Raw genomic sequence first — 18146 nt, forward strand, 5'->3', positions numbered from 1 at the left:
ACAATCTCACACTTGAGCTCAGATATCCAGAGGAAGACATCAGAGAGGTACACTGAACTCTGGACAGAAAGCCATCACCGTGCTACGTCAGGGCCCACCAGGTTTCTCCCCTTTAAGGACCGAGGGTACTTGGAGCAGCCCCTCTCTCTCACAGCAGAGAGAGGGGTCCATATGGCCTATGTGTCTGTCGTGAATTGAGCCCTAAATAGCAAGGCAGGAGTAAACCAACCACACTTCCACCCAGGCTCCCTGAGAGCACAGCCGGTGCACAGCCGGGCTCCAGTGACAGGCGTAGGCTTGCTTACCACGGTCAGGAGATAAGCTCTTCCAAGGCTTGACTCCTCTCTAAGTTTCTGCAACAGAGTTGTGAATAGTTGGTTATAAGATTTCCTATCCGGGTATAATTCTTCATCAGAACGAAGTCCCAATGATACAGCTGCTCAAGCCAGAGTCCACGTGCCGTCACGAAGAACTCATGGGGGGACTTGATGTGGCATCTCCAGATTCTCCGGTCATCCCACTGGGCACAGAGATCATGTCTGAAACGGCTTTTGATGCCTGGGGCTCCATCTCCCTTTACTGGGTTGTGGGACTGTCTTTATGGCTTTTTAAGCAGCCGGAGATGAGCTGTATGTAGCGCTTCACATTTTTTATGCAGTGTCCCCCTTCCTTTCCCTCGAACATAGCCATGACACATAAGACACAATGATGATAGTAAAAGAGACAGGCAGGCCCCCCGAGACTATGGCCCTTAGCTACTATTCAAGTCTAAAAGGAAACTCACCCCGATGATTGAATGATCAACCACTAAGGTCAAAAGGGCAGCATTTACCCAACCACCAAGTTCAAAGGGGTAGGGACGGTGGATTATCTGATGCAGTTGTTCTAGCCAAGTGTCTGCAACTCCCACCAAAGCACCTTTTCCTGCAAGGGTCTGGGAAGGACGTGGGGAAAGATGGTGATAGGATTCACCTTTGAGTAATTGTTAACAGGGGTCATTGGATTGCCATCTTTGGGTATAGAAGGAGTCCTTTGAGAAGCAGGAGAGGCATTTCACTATCAGCAAGGTCCAGGAATGGAGCATATCCTGTGAACCTGAGCAGTGAGCCTCCTTGGTCTAGAAGTCAGCTGTGACATCAGAAGAACAGTTGCAGAAACAGGAGCCAAAGAATGGAAGAGTGGTGACTTCCCAACCCACAGAGCAAGGAAAGCTGAGTGCTTTTAGACAGGAGGGTGGCTTGTGGGCTGGGTTGCCTCTGGGAACTTAATTTGGGATACTTACTGAGCTTGCTGACTCAGGGAGGTGGAGCTGAGTGCCTTCGGGTTGTGGCTTATAGTGGAGGGACATGCCCTTGGGCATTTATTAGTATCCTGGAAGAACTTTGTAGCATGTCTTGATGAACAACTGTATCCTGAGCATTTCTCACTTTCATTGCAACCTGTTAACTTCCTTAATAAACCCTTTAATTATGAATATTATTTGCATGTTCTGCATGGCCATTGCAATGGATTGTTCAACTCAGTAGCTGGAAAAGCAGGTGTTGTGAATGATAGAACCAGAGGGTTAAGAAAGACGGGGAGAAAATAGAATATGTGACGGTACATTGAGGGGGTTGTAACGAACGGATGAGTTGAAACAAGATGTGTATGAATTGTTGAAGGTAAGACTGGTTGCAAATAAAAGTGCTCACAGACAGAAAGAAAGAATGATGGCAGTAGATGCGGGACATGGGAAAACAAGGTCTATGCAGATGGCATTTGCCTGTGTCCCAACGCTAGGGGCAACAAGGCCGAGATGCTGGCACAAAATGCACTGGATACTCACCTGTGTTTGGGGCTCAACCCTTACAAAGAGGGGGGTCTGCTCTCCTCCACAGCCCGCTGCTCCACTCCCGGCCGGGCAGAAGACGTGGATCTGGTTCTCCTTTAACTCAGAGTGAAGACATCTGAACACACAACTGAAAAAACCTCGCCACTTTCAAAGACTAACGTTATGGGAGCTGACACGTTGAATGGCAGGGTCAAAGCACTGTCCCACTCTCCTCTGACTTGTCCGGCCGCACCTCCAAGGACGCTGACCTCAGAGAAATAGTGAACATAAAGGCTGCCATCACTGGGTTTTGGTCTCTCTTCATTTCTAATTTTCCTCCATACGCCACAAATGCACTTCTGTCGAGTCGATCCGAACGCATGGCGACCCTGCATGACAGAGGAGAACGGCTCCATGGGGTTTCCAAAGCCGTCGGTCTTCATGGGACGAGGTTGCCTCCTCCTTCGACCGCCGAGTGGCTGGTGGGTTTGTACCACTCCCTTTCAGCGCGCAGCCCTGTGTCCCCTGAGATACGCATGCTCTCCTCAAGGGGTGCAGCCAATTTACCCACTCAGAGACAGAGGAGGGAAGAGAAGTTGGGGGGATTTTTGGTTTATTTTTTCATTAAAAATTGTTTATTTTATTTTATTGGAGGCTCTTATCACAATCTATACATATATCCACTTTGTCAAACACATCTTTACATATGTTGTCGTCGTCTTTTCCAAAACATTTCCTTTCTACTTGAGCCCCTGGCATCAGCTCCTCATTTTCCCCATTACAACCGTTCGTTATAATCCGTTCATTACAACCTCCTCAATGTACCGTCACTTATTCTATCCCTCTCCCACCCTCCCTCCCCTATGTCCCCTTGCTAATTTATAAATTATTCTCTTTTTGGTCATGTTTTATACCAACTGCTGTCTCATTTCACCCACTTTTCTGCTGAGAAGTTTTTCTGTAGACGGTAGACCGGTGAGGAGACCTCCGCAGTGTAAACTAGATTGTCCTTTGTGGTGTCCCGTTTGAAATCAGAACACATAGCGAACATTTACCCTCGGCTGTGGGATTTACACTTTGGGGGGGTCATGGATAGATGTTTTACGTTAACTCGGGTTTCAGGGTGACCTCAGGAAACAACTGTTAACCACGAACAAGCAAAACAGCACAATAAGGTTCTGTAAGTTTTAGGTCGGTCTCAGAATGTCCTTGTTGACTAGGTAACAGAACCTAGCTTCTAATCACTAATAGGTAAACAAGAGAAGACACTCAACGTTATCTGGCCCTTTGAGGTGGCATCTGCATCTAACCTGCATTTGAGCAATGTAGAAAGTTAGAAAAATATCTTCCATAAAGACTGCATTAAACAAAGTGCTTAGGCTAACTGCATTTCGTAATGAGGATTTTTCTAACTCCATTAAGTAAAATAGCTTGGGTTACGTCAACGCTTTGCCAGCTGCATTACCAGAATTCCGTCAAGCCCCAAAGAAATAGCCCAGCAGCAGTAGAGTGGCTCAGAATGGCTGCTAATAAGCAGGCTCTGGAAACAGAGTGCCTGACTCTGCTTTTAATAATTGTTTTGATATGAAAACGATTTCAAGTTTTCTGAGCTTCTATTTGCTAATCTTTAAAATGGAAATAATAATATAGAGACTTGCTTAGGCCTGTGGAGAATTGAATGAGACTGATTGTTAGCTCTTATCCAGAGTCTCCAAGCAGGACTTGATAAGTGAAAATAATCTCTATCGTCTCTCATCCCAGGCAAATCCTACCCGTCTTCTAAGACCTAGCTCAAGCCCTTCCTCCACCATCAAATCCTCTAAGACCACAACCCACCATGAACCCGATCACAGCCTCAAACTTTTGAACCTTCCATGCCTGTGGCAGCATGTGGGGACCAGGTCTCATTGGGCCACTCCATATTTTATAGCATAATGAAGGTTAGAACTACCATTCTTAGAACTCCCACATGTACAGGAAGTCCAGACAAGGAGTCGTGGATTGCGCGTGTTGTTCTTAGGTGTCATGGAGCGGACTCTGACCATTTCTTGTTGTTGTAGTTGTTAGGTGTCACTGAGTGAGTCCCCACTGATAGCGACTCCATGCCGGGTCCAACGCCATCCTCACACTTGTTCCCATTCCTGAGCCCGCTGTTGCAGTCACTGTCCATCCATCACTTGGAGCATCTTCCTCTTTTTCCCTGCCCTTCTACTTAACGCATCATGATGGCCTTCTCCAGAGATCGGTCTCTCCTGACATCATGTCCAAAGTATGTAAGGCAAACCCCTGCCATCCTTGTCTCTAAGGAGCCCTCTGGCTGTACTTCTTACAAGCAGGTTTGTCTTTCCATGTAGCAATCCATGATATTTCCAATATTCTTTGCCAGCACCACAATTTTAGTCAATGTCCAACTTTCTTATGCATAGAAGCAATTGAAAATGCCATGGCTTGCGTCAGGTGCCCTCTAGTCCTCAAAGAAGCATCCTTGTTTCTCAAGAGTCTAACGAGTTGCCTGGTGCAATGCATCTTTTGATCTCTTGACTGCTGCTTTTATGAGCACTGACTGTGGATCCAAGCAAGACAAAATCTTTGACATCTTCAATCTTTACTTCATTTATCATAATGTTACCTGTTCCTCCAGTTGTTAAGATTTTGGTATTGTTTACATTGAGTCATAATCCATACTGAAGGCTATGGTCTTTGATCTTCAGCAGCAAGTACTTCAAGTTCTCCTCACTTTCAGCAAGCAAGGTGGTGTCATCTGCACATCAGAGGGTGTAAATAAGCCTTCCTGTAATCTGGAAGTCACATTCATAGTCAAGTTATCCAGAATCTCTGATTACTTTCTCAACATACAGTTTGAAAAGAATGGTAAGAGGATACACATCTCCCTTGATAGTAAGCCATGCAGTGTTCCCTTGTTCTCTTCACAAAACTGCCTCTTGATCCATGGCCCAGCTTTGCATGACCACATGAAGTGTTCTTGAATTTCTATTCTTCTCAAGGCTGTACACAGCTTGCTATGTTGCACACAAGTTGAAAGCCTGGGTCGATAAAACACAAACATCTTTATGGGATTCTGTGCTTTCAGCCTAGGTACATCTAATGCAAGCAATGATATCCTTTGTTCCACTTCCCCTTCTGATTCTGGCCTGAACATCTGGCAGCTCCCTGTCCATATACTGCTACAACCCTTGTTGAGTGATCTTAAGCAAAGTGTTGCTGGCAGGTGATGTCAGTGACAGTATTCTATAATTTGAGCATTCTGTTAGTTCACCTTTCTATGGAATGGGTACAAATAAGGATATCTTCCAATCAGTTGGCCAAGTAGATTTCTTCCAAATTTCCTGGCATAAATGAGTGTTTCCTGTGCTTTATCAGCTTCATGAATATTTCACTTGGTATTCCATCAATTCCTGAGCCTTGTTTTTTTCAGTGCAGCTTGGATTTCTTTTTAGATTATCACTGATTCCTGGTCATATGCTACATTCTAAAATATTGGAATGTCAACCAGTTCCTTTTGTTACAGTAGCTCTGTGTATGTGTTCTATCTTCTTTGAATGTTTCCTGCATCATTCAATATTTGGCCCATAGAATATTTCAATATTGTACCTCAAGACTTGAATTTTTTCTTGAGTTCTTTCCGTTGAAAATATGCAGTGTGTCCTTCCTTTTAATTTTTCTAATTATAATTTTATTTTAGTATTTGACTGTGTCTACTTGAGGTTCCCTTTAAAATTTTTCTGTTCAGCTTTTTTACTTCATAATTTCTTCCCTTTGCTTCAGCTACTCTGTGATTAAGAGAACGTTTCCGTCTCTTCTGACATCCACCTTGATCTTTTCTTTCTTTCCTGTCATTTAAACAACCTTTCGTTTTCTTCATGAAGGATGTTTTTGTTTCATGAGGTCTTCTGTCATTAGTGTTCAATGCATTAAATCTCTTCTTGAGATGTTCTTGAAATTCAGATGGGATAGACTCTAAGTCATGTTGTGACAGTCATAGACTTGTTTTAATTTTCTTCAACTTCAGTCTGAAGCTATATGTGAGCCTTGGGTGCTCTGTGGTTCCATCAGCCCTGTCTAGTTTTAGCTGTTCTTATTGAGATTCTCCTTTGTGCCTCACCCCAGAGGTCAATTTGATTTGGTGTAGTCCATCAAGGAAGTCCATGTGAATAGTCGGCTGCCTTTTGTGTTGTTGAAAAGTGTTTTTTCCTATGAGCAAGCCATTGTTAAAATTCTATCATTGGATCTTCAGCATCATTTCTATCACTAAATCCATATTTTCCAACTACCATTCTTTCTTTGTTTCTAACTTTTGCATTCTAATAGCCAACAATTACCAATGCATCTTGATTGCATATTTGATCAATTTCAAATTGAAGCAATTGGTGGAATTCTCCAATTTCTTCCTCACTGGCTTTGGTAGTTGGTCCATAATTTGAATAATAGTTGTATTAGTTGGATTTCCTTGAATGCAGATCGATATAATCCTATCACAGCACTTAACTTCACAAGTGATTTTGCAGTCTCCTTTTTGACGGTGAATGCAATGCCATTCCTCTAGATTGTGTTATTCTTGGCATTATAAACCACATGGTTTTCTGAGTAGAAATGTTCCATAGCCGTCGATTTAAGCTCACTAATGCCTAGGATATTGATCTTTAAATACTCCATTTCATTTTTGACAACTTCCAATTTTCCTAGATTCATATTTTGCGCATTCCAATTTCCAATCATTAGCAGATTTTTGCAGCTGTTTTTACTTACATTGATGCTGCCCCATCAGCAAACAAAGATTCTGAAGGCTCCGCCCCCAACAGGCTTTACTCCATTCACAATATTATGGCCAATTCCACTCCAAGAAAGTGGCTCTCCTTCAGTCACATTTTGAGTGCCCTCTGAAACATCCTCCACCACTATCTCCAACAAGGTTCTGCTTCCGTTCATTAGGCCTTCAATACCTAACAACGTGGCAAAGCTGTGCTAAGGTTTTCAGTGGCTACTTCCTCCAAAGTGGGCAGACGATTCCTTCTTCGTTGTCTGTTATTATTGTGGAAATCCCACCGAAACCTGTTCACTTTGGTTGACCCTGCTGACATTTGAATGACCAGTGCTTCCAGCATCATAGCAACACATGAACGACCCCAGAATGACAAATGACAGACAAGTGGTGGATTCTGACCCATAGCAACCCTCTACAACAGAAAGAAGCACCGCCAAGCATCAATCTCACAGTTGTTCCAGTGTTTGAACCCATGATCGCAGCCACTGTGTCATTCAGTCCCCTCGAGGCCCTTCATTTTTTGCTACCCCTCTACCAAGCATGATGTCCTTTTCCATAGTAATTAATAAGTATATCATTCAAAACATGGCCTTGTTCATTTGGACAGTTGGGATTCATCTTATTAATCTTCTATGATCTGAGGAGTGCCAGTGATTATCAATGCATCTTGATTTCATGTTTGATCTATTTCAGGCTGAAGAAGTTGATAGGCATCTTCAATTTCTTCATCACTAACTTTAGTGTTTGGTGCATAAATTGGAATAAGAGTTGTGTGAACTGGACCTCTTTGTAAGTGTATGGCTATGATCCCATCACAGAAGCATTGTACTTCAGGACAGTTCTTGAAATGTTCATTTTGAAGACTGTGATAGTTACATAATTTCAGGTCAACTTGAAGATATGAGGGAAGGGGTGGAGTCAAGCCTGTCGATCATGGTCACAGCCTGATGTTGCCTCCTTGTGGCTGTGACCTTCTCATAAGGACAGTCTGGGAAACCTCCCCCTCTCTCTTCTTCACCTTCCTGTTGAAAAGCCAGGTGGAGCCACACTGAGACCTGAGCAAGCGCTGTGATGCAGCCACAACCAATCTATCCACAAGACTGCACCCACCAGTCTCTGATCTTCCTGATTCTGCATCATTGAATGTGGCTGCATGAGTCTGAAGAGGCACTTATGGACTAGTATCAGACTTGATCTGTACTGTTGCTTATTTGTAATTACTTCTTGATATAAACTCTCTCTTACTTATATATGAGTGTCTCTGAATTTTGGTTCTCTAGTCAACCTGACCTAACACAACGACTGAGGAGTGTGATGCTATTCCTCATGCACTTGTCATTCCCAGCACAGCAAACCATATGATTGTCTGATTCAAAATGGGTAGTAGCAGTCCATTTTAGCTCACTAGTGCCCAAGATACCTAGCTTTATGCATTCCACTTCATTTTTGAAGAATTCCAATTTTCCTTGAGTCATACTTTACGCATTCTACACTGGGACTATTAGTGGCTATTTTGTCTCCTTCTGAGTGGTGCCCATCAGAAAATTAAGATTCTGAAAGTTTTGCTCTACCCATGAGTTATGGTCAACCCTCCTTTTAGGAGGCAGCGGCCTCAAAGTTGTGTTTAAAGTGCCTTCCAACCATGGGAGGGTGGAGGGGGTCGAGCAATCTCATCTTCCAGTACTATATCTGACAATGTAAAGATTCCGCCTGGAAAACACTATGAGGGGCAGCTCTACTCTGCTCTAAAGGGTAGCTATGAGTCAGAAGAGTGTGGACAGCAAGGGTTGGGAGTTGGGGGTGGGGGGAGGCATTTATTTAGGCATTCCTAGGTGGTACAAACAGTTAAGCACTTGGCTAGCAACCAAAAGTTGGGGATTCAAATACATCCAAGGGTGGTACCTCAGGGAAAAAAGGGTTGGTGATCTACTTCTGAAAAATAAGCCACTGAAAATTCCTATGAAGCACAGTTCTACTCTGACACATGTGGCAAATGGTTTGGTTGTTTTTTTCCCCCGTTCTTTTATTTATTTCTGCCAAGAAATATAGGACTCCAGTCTTGAACACTGGGCTTTGTCTAACTAGACAGCCCCAAAGCTGTGGGCAGAATGCAACAGCCATCATTCCGCAAGTCTACTACTGGGAGGTACATCGCGTGCTTCATAAGGCAGACAGAGCTGAAATCCTCGTTTCAGCAGCTCTATTCTTTCGGAATAAAATACCACAGCACGGTGCTATTCTGGGAAGCAGCTCTGCACACCCACCCCCGGCCTACCCTCCATTGTTCCGGTTTGCCTTCTGCTTCAGACAAGAGGGGAAGACACATTATCTACCTACACACAGCAAATGTGGCAGGTGAGTTCTCCCCCAGCAGGCAAGAGACCCTGCCAAGCCCTGCCTCATCACGGAGCTTCCAGGGTTGGGTCATTATTGCTATGTAGTCAAAAGGCATTAGTAGAATACATCTGGCTAGAATTGTTCAAATTGTCCAGGGGAGGCTGATGCTTGCTGTAAATGACTGCTTGGCTTAAGCTGCTTTTCTGTCTGTGGAGCCCTCCTGGGTGACAGCAAACTCTCCTACTGTGGAACAGCACGAAGCCCATGGGCACAGGAATGCTTTTCTAGACAGCCCTTGACCCTTTTACCAGTTGGAACTGAGTGAGGAGGCATTATCTTGGTGGTGCAGATAGTTAACAGAGTTGAATGCTCAAAGAAAGGTTGCGGGTTCAATTCCACCAAAGGTGCCTCCAAAGGCAGGTTGGTGGTCTGTTAGTTGTTGCTAGGCACCATTCAGTCAGTTCTGACATATAGCCACCCTAGACAACAGAGAGAAACACTGCCAGGTCCTGTACCATCTTCACAACTGTTCCTATGCCTGAGCCCATTGTTACAGCCACTGTGTCACTCAATCACTGCCCCTCTACTTTAGAAAGCATGATATCTTTCTCCAGGGACTGGTCTCTCCTGAAAAAGTGTCCAAAGTATGTGTCCAAATAATGAGACAAGAATTCTGGCTGGACTTCTTCTGGGATAGATCTGATTGGTTTTTTGGCAGGCCATGGTACTTTGATATTCTTTGCTAGCACCATGATTAAAATGCATCGATTCTTTCTTGGTCTTCCTTATCGAATGTCCAACTTTCAAATGCATATGATGAAATTGGTGTTCTATTTCTGAAAAATCAGTTCTGCTTTGCTACACGTAGGGTCACATGAGTAGGCATCGTCTGAGGTTCCCAGACACACAGAAGTTGCCATAAAGGGGGGCCACTCCCATTGGGCCTCGACTCAAGTACTCCATCAACACAAGAACACTTTGTTCTAAAACTCTGGCACTCTGTGATGCTCACCTACCCAACACGATCGCTAAAGACAAAATGGGTACATAAGTAAATGTGGTGAAGAAAGCTGATGGTGCCCAGCTATTGAAAGATAAAGCATCTGGGGTCTTAAAGGCTTGAAGATTAACAAGTGGCCATCTAGCTGAGAAACAACAAAGCCCACATCGAAGAAGCACAACAGCCTGTGTCATCATGAGGTGTCGATGGGATCAGGTGCCAGGCATCTAAGACCCAGAACAAAATTATACCCAAGGTGAATGGGGAGGGGGGTGCTTGGAGTGGAGACCCAATGCCAATATATAGACAATTGGATATTCCCCTACAGAGAGGTCACAGGGAAGAGATAAGCCAGTCAGGGTGCAGTATAGCACCAATGAAAACCACAACTTTCCTCTAGTTCTTTGGTGCTACCTTCTCCCTCTATCATGACCTCAATTCTACCTTACAAATTGGATTAGACTAGAACATGCACACTGCTACAGATAAGAGCCTGTAACACAGGGAATCCAGGATAGATAAACCCCTCAGGGCCAACAATGAGAGTAGAGACACCAGGAGGATCAGGGGAGAGTGGAGGAAGAAAGGGGGAATCAGATCACAAGGATCAACTAGAACCCCCTCCCAGGGGGGTTAACAATGGAAAAGTGGTTGGGGGCATTGGAGGATGATGTAAGATATGCAAATAATAATCTATAACTTATCATGGGTTCATGAGGGAGGGTGGGTGAGTGGGAGAGGGAGGGGAAATAAATAAATAAATAATCAGGGGCTCAAGTGGGAAGAGAAATGCTTTGAAAATGATGATGGTGGCATATGTGCAAAGGCGCTTGACACACTGGATGAATGTATGGATTGTGATAAGAGATATAAGAGCCCCAATAAAAGTATTTAATAAAAAAGGGGGGAGTAGTCACGCCATCCTATATTCAAGATGACAAAGGAATGATAAATTAACAAGTCTGGAATGATAAATGGGCCCCATAGAAAATCGAGTGAGTTTTGTTATTAAGAGAGATTATGAACCCCAACACAGAGGCAAAAGAAACAAAGCCACCCTTCTGAAAATGTGTCAAAATATTAAGAAGCTTCTAAAATTGCTAAGAGATTCAGGCCATTTACAGAAGAAGATGTCAGATAGATCTTGGCTGAAAGCAGAGAACACCAGAAAGATATTTCCTTGTGTTTTATTGACTATGCTAAGGTATTTGACTGTGTGGATCATAACAAACTACAGATAGCCTTGAGAAACAGTGCAATTTCAGAACACTTCATTGTGTTCATGGATCAACTTGTACGTAGATCAAGAGGTAATTGTGTAAATAGAACAAGGAGTGCTTTAAAATCAAGAAAGATGTGAGTCAGGATTGTATTCTCTTACCATATTATGCTGTATGTTAAGCAAAACATCAGAGAAGCTGGATTATATAAAGAAGAATATGGCACCTGGATTGGAGGAAAGCGTATTGACAGTTTATGGTATGCAGATGACACAACCTTGCTTGTTGAAAGTGAGGAGGACTTGAAACATTTGTTGATGAAGATCAAGGATTGTATCCTTCAGTGTGGATCACAACTAAATGGGAAGAAGACCAAATTCCTCACAACTGGACCAATAGGTAACACCATGATAAATGGAGAAAAGAGTGAAGTTGTCGATGAGTTTTGTCTTGCTTGGATCCACAGACCGGAGAGACCAATCTTTAGAGAAGGAAATCGTGTCTGGTAAAGTAGAGGGGCAACAAAAGAGATGAAGTGACATGATGGATGTAACCATGGGCTCAAGCATAGGTCCTATTGTGAGGATGGCTCAGGTCCACACAGTGTTCCTTTCTGTTGTGCATAGGGTCACTCTGAGTCAGAACTGACTCGATGGCACCTAACACCCCCCCACCCGTCCCCCACCACCACCACAAGACCGTGACAGACTTTCACCTAGTGTGTACTGGCGCTAGAGAAGCTTGCAGATGGTGAACCATGACTGCCTTGACCAGGTGGAGAACACTGGTGCTCACATACCATGATGACGATCACTTAAAACAATCATCAGTATCATCATCATGTACCACACGCCAGGCACTTGACATATGCACTTTATATAACCCTGCTAGCTAAGTACTATTACCCCCTTTTTGCAGGTGTGAAAAATAAGGCACGGACAAACCAAGGGTCTGGATTTGAACCCAGGAGGCCTAGGGGAAACTGGAGGAGATTTAAGCAGCTAAGGGAACAGAGGGTGACACCACAGATGACTCAGAGAAGGCACCGGTCCTTACATTTGGATAGGGCACCTTTGGAGCTGAGAATTATGAAGCTGTGGAGGGTTGTGAGACTTTGTAGAATATGAGGACTGGTTTCCTTTGAATTAAGCTGCCTCCTGGGTTTTGTCCAGAGGACGCCTACGGGTCCAAAGGACTGCTTTGTGGAGAGAGCGCCCACATTTCTAGATAGAAAAAGCCTGTCATCTCAGACGCAAAAGTTTCTGATGCCAGGGTCACCTTTAAAGATATTATGTCACCCCACTTCATCACACAGGTCAACAATTTTCTTTAATCCTTACTGCGTGCCAAGCACTATGTGACATGATGTGAATGGGGTGAAAGAGCATGCGTCACTCCCCCGAGGAGAATTTGAGTAGTGTCAACTCGAAGAAGAGTCTACAGAAGATCTCTTTTGTGTTTGGACTGTGAACATTTTTCTTCTCGGGACACTTCTGCTGATCAACCCCATTCCCAATTGATGGGGAGTCCTGGAGTCCACATGAAGAGCCGAAAATATCCAAACCAAATTCATGGCCATCAAGTCGATGATCCTACAGGGCTAGGTAGAACTGCCCCTGTGTTTCCAACACTGTAACTCTTTATGGGGATAGAAAGCCTCCTCTTTCTCCCATCTGAAGGAAGACTCCCCAAATTCCTTAAATAAATGAGCAGGTTGCACAACAGTGTGTAAGTGGTGACAGCGTTGGCAGAGGAAAGCTAATGAGGACACGTGTGTTGAGTCGTTACTGTGTGCCAAGCCCTGTGCGGCATTATTTCATTAACCGTCAGGGCTACTCAATTGTGAGGTATATTTGAGGCTCTTGAGACTTAAAAAGAATAAATAATTCATCCAAACTGTAAGTAGAAAAACCAAAAATTAAACCCAAGCTTATTAACAATAGCCCTGTTCTCTCTCACAAAACACTCTACTTTTCGGCTAGGTTTAATAATTCATTGCAATGGCCACAAAGAACTCACACAATGCCTATGATTATTGGTTTTATTATGGAAATTAACAGGCTACAATTTTCACAAGACAGAAATGCTCAGGATTTGGGTGTTAAATCAAAGGTTGTTTGTTTGTTTGTTTGGGGGGTTGGAGATTGCCAAAAAACCCCAAAGGGCATACCTCTGTGCTGTAAGCTTCAGTCTGAAGGCACTCCAGATCTGTGAGTCAGCAAAGACAGCCCCTCGAATTAAGTACCACCAAGAGATTCCCCACTCCACAAGGCAGCCTCCTCCCTAAAAGCACCTGCTCCACAGATTGGAAACTCCGCTGCTCTGTCTCCTGCTGTGGCTCCTGGTGTGGCCGCTCCTTTGCCTCTCCTCTGATGCCATGGCTGCCTACTGGATCAAGGAGGTTCCCTGCACTGGGAACTCAGGGTCCAGAGGATGCTCTCTCCTCCCAGCTCTGACTGGTAATGAGATCTCTGCTTCTGCTTCTGAGATGGCTGCCTTTGTAGCCAGCAGGGTGGCAATCACAAGGAATCCTGCTAATCAGTACTCACAACTAAATCCTCTCGGTATCCCCCACACCTGCTCTTACCCAGACTCATCACGAAAAGGTTCTTTGGTGGGAGTTACAGAAATTATGGCTAAAAGAGTCACATCAAATAATTCACTGCACTCTACTGCTCACTGTCCACATCACCAGTCCACCACCCAGCCTCCATAAAGGCCCAGGGATTCGCTTCAGGGATCTTAGGATGATAATATTCTGTTAGGTTCAGACTTTGCTTTTTACTATTCTGTTGTTCAACTTTGCCTCACTAAGCATTTATCCTTTTGTAATCCGTGAAGAAATGTGGCTAGAAATAAAAAGAAGCAGGTTGTAAATAAGAAAAAAATACTTCCAAAACAATTGATTCCATCATCTTACAATGAGAAAATGAGACCCTGAGATCACTGTGCCCTCCATCCCCTCTAGAGACCCTCCATGCCCGCTCCCCAGCTTCCCCTCTCTGCTACTCCCCACCATACAGCCCTATACCACTTCCCCACCCCTCGGGAGCAGCCTCCTTATTCTGACTAGAGAAACAAGTCCGTCATTGCCTCCGTTGAAGAAGATCTCAGCCAAGTCCCCCAGGATGTGGATGGCTGGAAGACTAGTTGACAAGGCCAGAGTGACCAGGTGGTCAACCTTTGAGAAAGATCTTTCCAAAATAGTAAAAAATAACATTCACCCGAAAAGGCCAACATCTCCTCAGTCTCAGATTTGCCTTCTGAAATGTAAAGAATAAGCCATCATTCGTTCTCAGTGCTGTTCTTGATATTATAAATCAACTGAGCGCATACTCTCATCTGTGGAAGATACGCAGGGATTTTACAAGTCAACTGGGAAGACCAGACAGGCACCGGACAAGTAGGAAGCCACGTAGCACTGTTTGTGGTGGTTTGCTTCTCCAGTGAGTCAGCTACCAACTCACGGTGGCCTGTGAAAAGTGGCCCTACCCAGCCCCACAGTCAGCTGCAGAAGGGGCCCCTGCGATCCACAGGGTTTTCAGTGACTGATTCGAGGAAGTGATCTTTAGGCTTTTCTCCCTAGTTTGCCTTAGTCAGAAAGCTCCTCTGAAACCTGGTCAGGATCATAGCAACATGCAAACTTTCACAGACAGATGGGTGGGGGGGTGCACATGAGATACAATGGCTGGGTATCAAACCTGGATCTCTTACGAAGACTGTGAAAATTCTACCACATAACTAGAGTATGGACTATCTCACTAACTCACTGTCTCACTCACTCACTCACTCATTCACTCACTGTCTCACTCACTCACTCTCACTCACTCATTCATTCGCTTATTCACTCACTCACTTGCTCACTCATTCATTCACTAAAAAGAAAGAAAAAAAAGAACCAGAGTATGCTAACATCACCTGATAACACAAAATCATTACAGCACTAATTAGCTAAAAATAGTTTGTATTATTTAATTATAGTGCTGAATCATACAGTTAGTATATCATTCCCCTCTCTCAGTCAGTTGGTACACTGAAGAGCATGCTACGGTACATTCTCAATGTTGGAAGACAATTCATTCTCAAAAAATCTCTTGTGTTTCTGGATATCTTACAAGTGAGGCACTGACTGCTTTTTGATCTGAACTGTCTTTTTAAGAATGTCTGTATGGCAATCAGCCTTGGAAGATGTAATATCTCTCTCTAGAGCAAAAGACAAGCAGGCTTTCAGCCCGTTATAAAGTATTCAGGTTCCAAGTGGCATTTAGTACCTGCGAATGAACAGAATTGCTTAATCAGGGTCTTAATTTGCCTTTCCTTGCACTCCAGATTCACTCCCACCTATGGGCGAAGGAAGGCACTACTGCTGGAGGTGTCATCGATGGCAACATGATTTACAATAGGTGTTAAAGAAACCCTCGGCCACCATGGCCTAGCAAGTGGAATTCTCGAAGCTGCCAAAGCCTTAGACAAGGGCCAAGCCCACCTTTGTGCGCTGGCATCCCACTGTGATGAGCCCATGTGCGTCGAGTGAGTGGCGGCCCCATGCGCTGAACGCCAAGGCAGCAAGGAGCTAAGGGAGTGGGTAGGCCACTGCAAAACGGACAGAGAGGAAAAACCCCGAAAAGTGGTTGGTTGCAGTTGCATGGCCCTTAAAGATTATGGCAAAGAATCTAGAGCCAAGGATGTTATCGAAGAATATTTCAAATACTAAATATGAGAACATAAAACCTGGTTCTAATTGTTTAAATATATATATAAATATTCCGGCCTGGTTCTAATTGTTTAAATATATATATAAATATTCCGGTTCCTTACGCCCAGACAGAGTTCCTCTCTGTAAACAGCTCACAGCTGAGCAAATGTCATCTGGCCCTATTCACATCAGGCCACGAGAATTAGAGTCTAGGGAACCCGCTCAAATTTGATAATCCTCTACTATTCTTACTGAGTAATATGCTAGATTTTGTCTCCAGGCCAGGGGGTCTCATGTTTTCTATGACCATCCATTAAACTGTGGCCAGATAATTTGTGAGCTTGAAAGTAAGGTAAAATTTAAGACACTTAAAGTTCTTGACACTGCGAGAATAAGTTCTGCTATTGTTTTAGGTTGGGTTGTCTAGAGAAACAAAACCAGTAACACTCATATGTGTATAGGAAATACCTTTATAACAAGAAGCAATTTTACATCGAGAAAGTGTTCCAACCCAGTCCAACTCAAGTCCATGGATCTGATGCTAGCTGGAGCCCGCGTCAGACTGCAGACTGATGAACCAGAAGTGGAAAGCAAGGAGATCACAGGTCGGTGGATGCAGAGTAGTGTGGATCCAAGGTTAGTGGGAATGTAGCAGGGCACCAACATCTCCCACCATCTGGTAGCCAACATCAGTTCACCCCTGGAGGCAGACAGAGAGTCAAAGCAAGGAGGAAGGTGAAAGGCAAGAGAGAGAAGTTCTTACTGTCTCTCTTGTCAAAAGGTTACAACCCCAAGGAGACATCACCAGGCTACCACCTGACAGACTGGACTCCACCCCGACCTCCACACACGTACTATCAAGTTGACATGAAATCTAACCATCACACCCATGACATAGTCAACTTTCCCTAGTATGAGAAACTTCAGCTGACGCCTTTACTCCTGTCTTACCTCTTGCCAACACTATTTTGTAGTTTTGACTAATAATGATTGATAAAATTGTGTCCAAGTGAGATAAATTAAGGGGGAAAAGTTCTACAGGTTATAATAATAACGGCAAGACTAATGGCAGCTCAAGACTCCTTTACATAAATGGTTAGGAAATTAAGGGTACAGATGAACAGGAAATAAGGAAGTAATAGAAGTACTTTTATATGAAAAAGAACATTAAAATACTGCTGTAGCCTGAGAGGATTGATCAATACTAGCAGGAAGGATGGACAAGAATGGGAGAAAGATGGCCTATGTGCCCCACTGAGAATGCATTCACTGGGAATGTGCCAAGAGCACCAAATAGCACTGATTTCACTTACAGCATCTATCCCCACAAATGCATTTTCTAAGTAGGCTACCCCTTAGTTCCATTATGTGGTACAGATTGTAACTACCGTCGAAATTTATAAACTGGAGTCCATTTCTGTTTCCATTCCTGTCCTAGGAACAAAGCAGTGTATTAATCAGGCCATTTTAGAGACTTTATCCTGAAATATCACTGGATAAGAAGAAATCTAAGATTGAGTCAAAAATACCCCACACAATAATGTCCTGTAATTTTGTTTTCAGCCGCATGAAGGCATGACCATGTGCTCTAAAAATAGAGCACTCGAGGAAAGAGGTTAGTACTCAAAATGCAAATAAAGTTAATCTGACTCGAATTTTCCAGTACAAACAATCACTGTGCTACCTGGAGGATGAACATAATTAGTATGATTTGATACAAAGCCATGAGTTTCTGGCTATTTTCTCTTATTTCCGGGCTCCATCAACAGCATCCAGAGAATTAGTCAAGTACACATTTTTACCCTCAAGGACACACAGTGGGACTTCCATATTACAGATCAAATGTTTCATGGCTGGATTTTATTTTAAAGTCCAAATTAAATTCCTTCTCTCAACTGATGCATGTCTGAAGCAGCAAGGGCGCCTTCAACGAGAAAGACTGTCCTGAGGAACGCCTTGCTGGGAGGGAGGGCCGTACGATTCACACACAGTCGATTCACCTTAGCAAAGTAGGAAAGCCGTGCAGGAGTTGAAGCAGAAGCCAAAGTGGGAATAAAGTGTTCATGGCACTTATCCTTAACATTTTTATAGGAACTCAGCAGAAGTAGATGCCGAAAGAACACAGTCCATGAGAAAAGAAGACATTTCTTTTCCAGGGACTAACTATATTCTTATTATTTACTATCTGTAATGTAGATGAATTCAGGGTGTGTGTGTGTGTGTGTGTGTGTGTGTGTGTGTGTGTGTGCTTCCTCTCTCTTTTTCCTCCCCCTCTCATGCTTACACACCCTTATACATAC

At 43.8% G+C, this 18146-nt stretch overlaps 1 pseudogene; it reads left to right on the top strand.

Moving 5' to 3' along the window:
- The first annotated feature begins 427 nt into the window (after positions 1-427).
- Positions 428-18146, top strand: part of LOC142440009 (uncharacterized) — a 120363-nt pseudogene continuing 102644 nt past the window's right edge.

This window comes from Tenrec ecaudatus, chromosome 2 (genome assembly GCF_050624435.1).
Source record: "Tenrec ecaudatus isolate mTenEca1 chromosome 2, mTenEca1.hap1, whole genome shotgun sequence".
NCBI classification, from domain to species: Eukaryota; Metazoa; Chordata; class Mammalia; order Afrosoricida; family Tenrecidae; genus Tenrec; species Tenrec ecaudatus.